Source organism: Lates calcarifer, linkage group LG5 (genome assembly GCF_001640805.2).
Source record: "Lates calcarifer isolate ASB-BC8 linkage group LG5, TLL_Latcal_v3, whole genome shotgun sequence".
Lineage (NCBI taxonomy): Eukaryota > Metazoa > Chordata > Actinopteri > Centropomidae > Lates > Lates calcarifer.
Window position 1 is genome coordinate 21,216,516 of NC_066837.1, and position 8,087 is coordinate 21,224,602.

The window sequence follows — 8,087 nt, forward strand, 5'->3', positions numbered from 1 at the left end:
TTATAATATTATTTATGTTGACATCAATGTATAGGCTCAGCTTATACTGACTGCTAGAAGTGAAAGGTCTCCATGTGAAGACATACCAAAGCCTGGGATTAATTATTTATTTATGAATAACTGTATATAAGTCAGAAGCAAATTAAAATCGCTTACTAATAGTTTGCCTTGTCCATAGAGAAATATCTCTGCTTCCTGATCAGATAAGTCATACTTACTGTGCACAGGGTGGCACATTTTCACAAGCTGCTGTTGTCAGTAATGGTTACAATGGCTCAAAGGGTTACAGAGCATTTCTGGTCACAGTGGCAGCACATGATCTGCTACTACTATTATCAGATGTGTCTCATAAACTTGTTTTACCGGTTTCAGCGAACGATTTTCTTTAAAACAGGCGATGGTGATTACAGCCTCTAACATGCATGCGGGCGACGGTGGACAGTAATCACAGCAACACGCATGCGAGATTTCATTTCATACAATCCAAAATCCGAATATATAAAGAAAGTCATCCAGATACCTGCTGTGAGGCGGTCCCGGGTGAGGAACTGACAGTCGACCTGCAGACACTCAGGTGTCCTCGTACCTTCCCTGACTCTGATTCACTGTTTGAATTCAATGGTTCCGTTCAGGCACGACGTGTCCGGACACTTTCACTGATGTTCAGTCAGTGCAGCGGTGTTTCCTCGCTCCCTGCGGGCTGAGCCAGCAGCGCACATGCTGTGTAGATCTACTACACCGGCTGAAGCGGAACAACTGGCACATAATATGGCAGGAAGTGAAGTCTCACTCGCTTTAACTAGAGGTGCAGTTTTTCGCAAATCCCTTGCTTCAAACCGAGCACACGTGATTCAGGTTGGATGTTGTTGATGTATATTATTTATGTTTGTCCTACTTCGGACAGAGGGAGTTTATATATGATCCTCCTGAGCTCTGCTTCACCAGACCTAGTTGAGAAAAATGTTTGATTTTAAGTGTACCCGATAACATGTAGCTATATGTTGAATATTAACACTTAAAATGAGCTACACTTGGCATTGTGTATCTAATGCACAGGATACTGCATGCAAATAGTGCATATCAAAAATATGGCTTGTGAGAATGACTGCCATACATGTCCAAAAAGGCCACAACTTAATTTGCTTATGTACTTACTATATATTGTAGGCAATAGGAAGTTTCCGTCTATTATCTAATATTTTCAAGTCAAGTGTAATCATTTAAGTTTATGCGAAAGACAGAATCAGCTGAGGCTCAGCCAAGTGCAGCATGTATAAAAATGTGAGATATGGCTTGGACATAAATGCTGCACTGCCGCCATCTGGTGGCTCTGAAGGTGCTGGTGTACAATGAATTATGGGAAGATAGATTCAGGGCCATTAAGCATAAATCCTGATTGTGTTTCGAAAAGTGATTTTTTTTTTTTTTTTTTTTCTTTGTTGAATTATTTCATAATGGTAATGTCATGGTTTGTGTGTCTAAAGTGGACATCTGTAAAGATATATGTATGAGTTCCAACAGAGACAAATTGTGTAAAGCTGTAGTTGTGGGGTAAAAGCTGAGCCAGTGTGACTGAAACACATGTTGTTTAACAGAGACACTTTCAAATACTGTAAAGCAGATTTTAAGCAGCTCAGGTAGGTTGCGTGCATGTCCAGCCAATTTTTATTTATAAAGTGGGTGCAGCTCTTGGACGGCTTTAGAGCATTACACTGAAATGATATAAATGTTTCTATGTCCTTAGTGTATCATAAGGACACCAGAGATAAACATTTACAATTCTTATCTTATATGAACAAATCTGATGATAGCTTTTATATCAAAAGTCTGTAGTGGTAGAGAAATTTATGATTTGTAATGTCTCATTACAAACCTAAAGATGAAACCCTGAAATGTGGTGTGCCAGTGTTAAAAGGCAGCTTCTACATGCAGGTCCTTCATATTACCCCTGTCCTATGTTGTAACCAAATACATGACACTTAGATTACTGTAACTGTTACTACTATTATCAGTAACAACTGTATACATGTGCATTTTTTAAAACTAACATATTTCCACGTTAATTGATTAATATACTTCATTGTAATAGCTGGGTAAAGTCATTTGTTGCCAGCCCTTAGTATAGTGTAATGATATATTCATTGAGAATGGTGGACCGGTGGTAACCTCATATAAACAAAATGACCATAAACTGACACAGAACCTGTTTTACGGGAAGATTAGACATTTAGAGGTGGGAAACAAACTCAAGTCATCATCTCAAACACTGACAGTTATCAACACAAACTGTCTACGTGCCGCTTGTCTATTACTCAGCACAATGAAGCGAAATGACAACAATGCAGATGACAATGAGGGTGAACTTTAACGACAACTTTAGATCACTGCACTGATAGGCAATAAGTGTTTCTATCTGATCTCTGATGACATCTTTTATATCAAATACCTGCATTGGTAGGAAAACTATAAATTGTAATGTCTTGAAACAAACCTGAAGATAACATAAAATGTAGAAATACATCTTCTGTGCCAGTGTTAAACAGCGAGTGAGAGTCAAACAGGAATGAAGTGGGTATCATTTGTGAATTAAGATTACCGTAAAGAACCACTCATACAGATTTCCTAGACTAAATGTTGACATTGATCAGTGGCCTTTAACAAGTAAGTATCAAGTCTTTGCAGCTTCCTCTTGTGTGGACTGAAATGAATGCAAAATCAACATAAAATATAAAGTATACATATTTTATATTTTATCCAATCATAGTATATACCTTATGCCTTTTTATGGTGTACGTGAGTGTGGATGTCACTGAATTATTGCTGCTGAGTCATATTTGCTGAGATGTAAAAACAAATATGAAACATTTCCAGATAAACGAGGGCGTGTGATAAAGGAACTCAATTACTCAACTGGGGCTTATATTGTTTTTGGTGTCACGCAACCCCACCCAGCTAGAACTCTAAGAAATTACTTGCCAAAATAAATTTTGATCAATGTCTGACTTGTTAAAGCCTTGGCAAAAATCACACGTCTGTTGTGTTCACACAGTTTTGCATTCATTTCCTTTACTGAAATGTTCTGCAAAATGTGATTGACACCTGAAAAGGAAATGCATAAGAGTACTCAGTACTGATGCTCACTCTACAAAGAGTCCCTAAATGGTTGCCCAGGTCTTGTGACAATGTGAGTGAAGTCAGCCGGGCCTGAAATAATTGGAGGTTGTTTCTCGTGACTCTGGGGAAAGCACAGGCTGATCCCCAGCGCAGAATGTATGGAAACTGCACAGAGAGGAAACAACTCAGTGTGTATGTGAGTGCTTAAGTACAACTGTGAGGTACTCAGGCAACAGTGTGTAGTAATCACAAAGCAACACACAAATTAAATATCATTTTATACAATCTATGGCCCAAATATATGAGGAAAGTCATCCCAGATACCTGCTCTGAGGAGGTCCTAAGTAGTACATCTGTGAGGTACTTGTACATTACTTTGGAATCTCCATTTTATGTTACTTTACACTTACACTGACTGAAGTTCTGGTAAGGTCTCAGATGAAGATTTCACATTAAACATAATTCGTTTATAGAAAGAGGCAACTGTGGTTCAGGAGCTAGAGCTGGTTGACCATTAATTGGAGGGTCAGTGGTTCAATCCCTGGCTCCTTCAGTCTGCATGTTGAAATGGGCAAGGTACTGAGCCCCAAATTGCCTCTGATGGCTGTTCTATCTGTGTGTGTGAATGGGTGGATGTGCCATGAAGTGCTTTGAATGGGCAACAAGATGCCATATAAGTGCAGTCCATTTATAGCATACAACACACGATCAAACATTAAACCAGTGGTTTCAAATCTTTTAGGTTTGTGACTCCTTACAAAAAATAGAGTCTAATTGTGTAGTTTTGACACATTTCTATGAGTTGTTAGCAATTCAGAAAACTTCTGAAATTGTTTCATTTCAGTAACTGAAAAGAAAATTTGTGTAGCTGGCCCCTGGGGACTGGAAGAAACAATCAAACGATATATAAAGTAGATAAAATTGCAATATACATTTCTGATAATTTTTTGTTTTGTTTCATTTTTTTGTTTTGCCTGTAATGGAATATTTTTATGTTTCTGTTTCTTTTTTTAGTGTTGGTGTCAGTAGATAAAAAAGAAGAGAGCTTTAGATTTCCTTGGTAAACATCTTGGCATCTTTGACACGTTTCCTCATTGTTTCTGGCACTTGATAATAAGTCTATTGTTTGACATCTATCCCCAGTATCATAATCAAATAGTTTCTTTTCTTTTCTTACATTTCTATCATACCCTGTTGTCACCTGTGATAACACCACACTACAAGCAGCTCTATAGAGATAGCAGAGTGGTTCACAGCACAATATCCTCATGTTTTCCCCTCATGCATACAAAACTAATCCAACTAGAATGACTTGTGAAATTCAGTAAATAAGAGTTTGATCTTATGGCTCATTAGTACATGATCATCTTCATTTCTGCTGGTTGTTGCAGCAAAAACTCTACTTTTTGTTGATTTTTGTGTCAGTCAGTGGAATAACAGTGGAAGACAGAAAAGACCACAGTTGCATGTTTTCCACATGAAATGATACCCACATGTGAACGAGTCATGGAACTATGACTACATGTTTGCACATTCCTTAAAACTGTGATCTTACTGATTGTTTTGTATTATTGCTTTATTTTCTACAGAATGATAGTAGCAATTGTGACCTGAATGTCAGTTGTTTCCTCTTACAGGGAAATGCTTTCAAAATACACTGAAATATTGTTACTGGTGTCAAGTAAAATGATATTGAGGATCTTTAGTGTTTTTTTTTCTATTCTGGTTCTCTCTTTCCATATTTCAAAATTACTTTATAAAATCATTTCTCAAGCTTTCCTCATTGAGAAAACACTCTACTACCAATGCAATAACACTACTCTATTTCTATTTGTCCCAGTCTTCAGCAGTCATAGCCTATTTTCTGTGTGTGTGTGTGTGTGTGTGTGTGTGTGGATTCTATATTATTATTATGTACTCTATTATAGGATTCTATAATTGTTGACTCTTAAACCCCCCAGTTTCCCAGATACAGGATCAGATCTCACACACACTCTTCTGAGATCATAGTGCTTGTTCTCCATGATCATAGATCATGGAAGAACCAAGCACCATATCAGAAAAAGACACTGCTGAGAACAACTCCAATGTCAAGGACCAAGCACCAAGAGCCGAGTCTGCCAATCAGCCTGCCTCTGGTTATGAGGCAACAACCAAGACTGAAAGCGAGGACCAGCTCAGACTGTTCGCAACCCTGCTGATGGTGAGAGTCCTGACACAGTGTCAGGCTCTGAAGAACCGCAGCCAAGAGGAGTGGGTCCCCCACACCAAACGTTTGGTGAACCAGACAATGGAGGGACTCACCATCAGGCGAAGGCTTCTGCCCACACACAAAGAGTGTAAAGAAGATCTGCAAGGCTGTGCTGAAGGACCTGAGGAAAAAGTTCTGTGGAAGGCATATGCTGGAGTCTGTGATGCTATTACAGGACCCAGGTGTGGACACCATCATCGTGCAATTGTTGCAAGTGCACATCAAACAGCACTCTGCTCGGCTGGCAAAGAAGGCTGCCTCCCAGAACATATGGAAGAACATCCTCCAGGTCACTGCTTTCTCGGCCGGCTTACTTGCTGCCCTCATTCTACTGGCCTTTAACCCCTGATGCAGCACGCCATCAGCTGCAGGTGAAGGAGTTTTGCATATGGACAGAGTTTGTATCACTAGACGCTGAGGAATTCAATGGAAACAAAGTCAGTTTCAGGTGACATACAGTACTTCTGTACATATTTGCAGCTCTGCAGCCTGCTCTATAGGGCCGCACAATAACAACAACACAGTCAGAATCACATCAATTTGACTCTTGCTGCTGTTTGGAGTTCCTCCTTGTTGACATGGGTTTTCTCCGGGTACTCAGGTTTCCTCCCACACTCCCAATTTGGCCAATTAAAATAACTGACTGCATTTTTAATATCTGTAGCATTTCTTCTTAAATTAGAGTTATGTGGTAAATGATGTGTCATACCTAAGGTGGTTGTAAATGTTAAAATGGATGGATAGATAAATGTAGAAGTAAGTAAAGAAATAAATAAATGATCATTTATATATCATTATATCTTTATAGAGAAGAAAACATATGTAAGAAGTCAATAAATATAGAAAAAATATAATCATCTTTATTTATTTTCCATTAATCTGTTTATTTATTCTTTTTGTCCTGCTTTGGATCAGTTTATTTGCAGTAGTTGTTTATTTATTTATTGAGTATTTTAAGAATACTTGAAAAAAACATGTATTTTATTAATGCTTTGAATGTTATCTATTTTATTTAATCAATCAACTGTTCTATTATAGATTCTGTAAACATTGTTAAATGTCTAAATGAATAGAACTCTGGTGGAAAAATAATAAATCCTTTATAGGACTGGGTGTTGAACCACAATACTTTCTGAGTACAGAACAAAATGTGTCTGTAAGTATCAAAAAATGTCAAGTACTGAGGAGTCTTGTTTTAAACCAGCTATTAGTAATTTGTGAAGAGCAACTGAATCAGGTTCATTATCACAGCACATTTAGATTCAGTTATTTTGATAGCTGAGCTGATTCATTTTCAAACAAAAATGTCAAAATCTGATGCTCCCAGATTATTTTTGCAATTAATCAATTAATTGTTTGAAATATAAAATGAAGCTAGATAGATATCTGCACAAATAAGAAGATGAAATAAGAGAATGATTGTTTTTTTTGCGTGAAAAATTTTCTAATAAGTTTATATAGTAAGTAATATAGTATATTCTGAAGAAGAGAAAATGGTTGTCAGTGTATGTCTGTGCATGTGTGAGTTTGTGTGTGTGTGTGTGTGTGTGTGTGTGTGTGTATGCAGGGACAGAGACATGGTCGGTCACATCATGATTCCAGCTCCTGCTGCAATCAGTGATCTAAACAAGCTGAGTGAAGGACCTGACCCACTTCACCAGCCCTCCAATATTAAGTGTAAATAGCTAGGCCTGCCCGCAAAAAGCTCACAATGATGGGCCATCGGGCTGCTATTCCTGGAACAAGTTTCTATTTTCACTTCTTTTTTTTCCCTCAACCCTGTCACAAGGGCAGCTGAGGTATATTTGATGAAAAGAAAGAGGAGGCGGCAGAAACAATGCATAAAAGGTGAAAGAAAAGAACAGACCTCTGTGCCATAAACATATCTGGAGAGACACAGCAGCCAGCTGAAAAACATGAAACTGATTCTGGGCATCTTATTTCTCTTTATTCCCACCAAGGATTCCTATGTATACATGTTGACATGAGAATGTGAATTTTATGAGACGTTTGGCTGCTGTTTTTATTCTTGATAGGTTTAGTTTTTTATGTATATTTTTCAGAAATATATCTTATGTTGCTTTTTAAAAAAATCTTTGGCCAAAGATTGTTGCTGTTTATGGTCATCAGTGTATTTCTGTGACCTGTGTGATGAATGCCTACTTGCAAACTAAAAATGGGAGAATAATTAGGATGATAAAAAAAGTTGATTTTAACATTGCAATGTTCAGGTATTTATTTTTAGCCCTCCTTAAACTGTACTGAACAGTTCCAAGTATTCAAGTGTAATCTTATCTTTCAAAGCACAATGCCACCTAAGAAATGAAGAGGATCATTTCACTTTCAATTAAGCCAACTGAAAAAATGACTAAAAAAGCTTCATCTAAAGATTTGATACATTGCTGTATTAAATATGTATATGTTAAATCTGTGCTCTGTGGAAAGTCAATGTTTCCTTTGCATTTCAAACTGAGTGAAGCCAACATAACACATAAACACACAAACACTATGATCCACAAGTGCTTTCCTGTTGTGCCTATATTTTGCCTTGAGCTGAGCATGGCCAAACCAGGGACAGGCCGCCTCCACCCATTCACGCTGCCAAATATTCTTCCTCCCTACCCTGCCTCCATACATGAGGGAGACATGTCCCATTGGCCAATCACAGGCTGACACAGACAGAGTGCAGCTGAAAAACAGAAGCACACATTTGAAAACCAGC

The 8,087-nt window shown here is 37.9% G+C and overlaps 1 protein-coding gene across 1 annotated transcript in view; it reads right to left on the reverse strand.

The window, feature by feature from the left end:
• add3a (adducin 3 (gamma) a) overlaps positions 1 to 698 on the reverse strand; it is a 99,665-nt gene extending 98,967 nt beyond the window's left edge. The window contains exon 1 of the mRNA XM_051070744.1: positions 521 to 698. The gene's annotated coding sequence lies outside the window, so the exon portion shown is untranslated. The remainder of the gene's footprint in view (positions 1 to 520) is intronic.
• Positions 699 to 8,087: the final 7,389 nt, after the last annotated feature.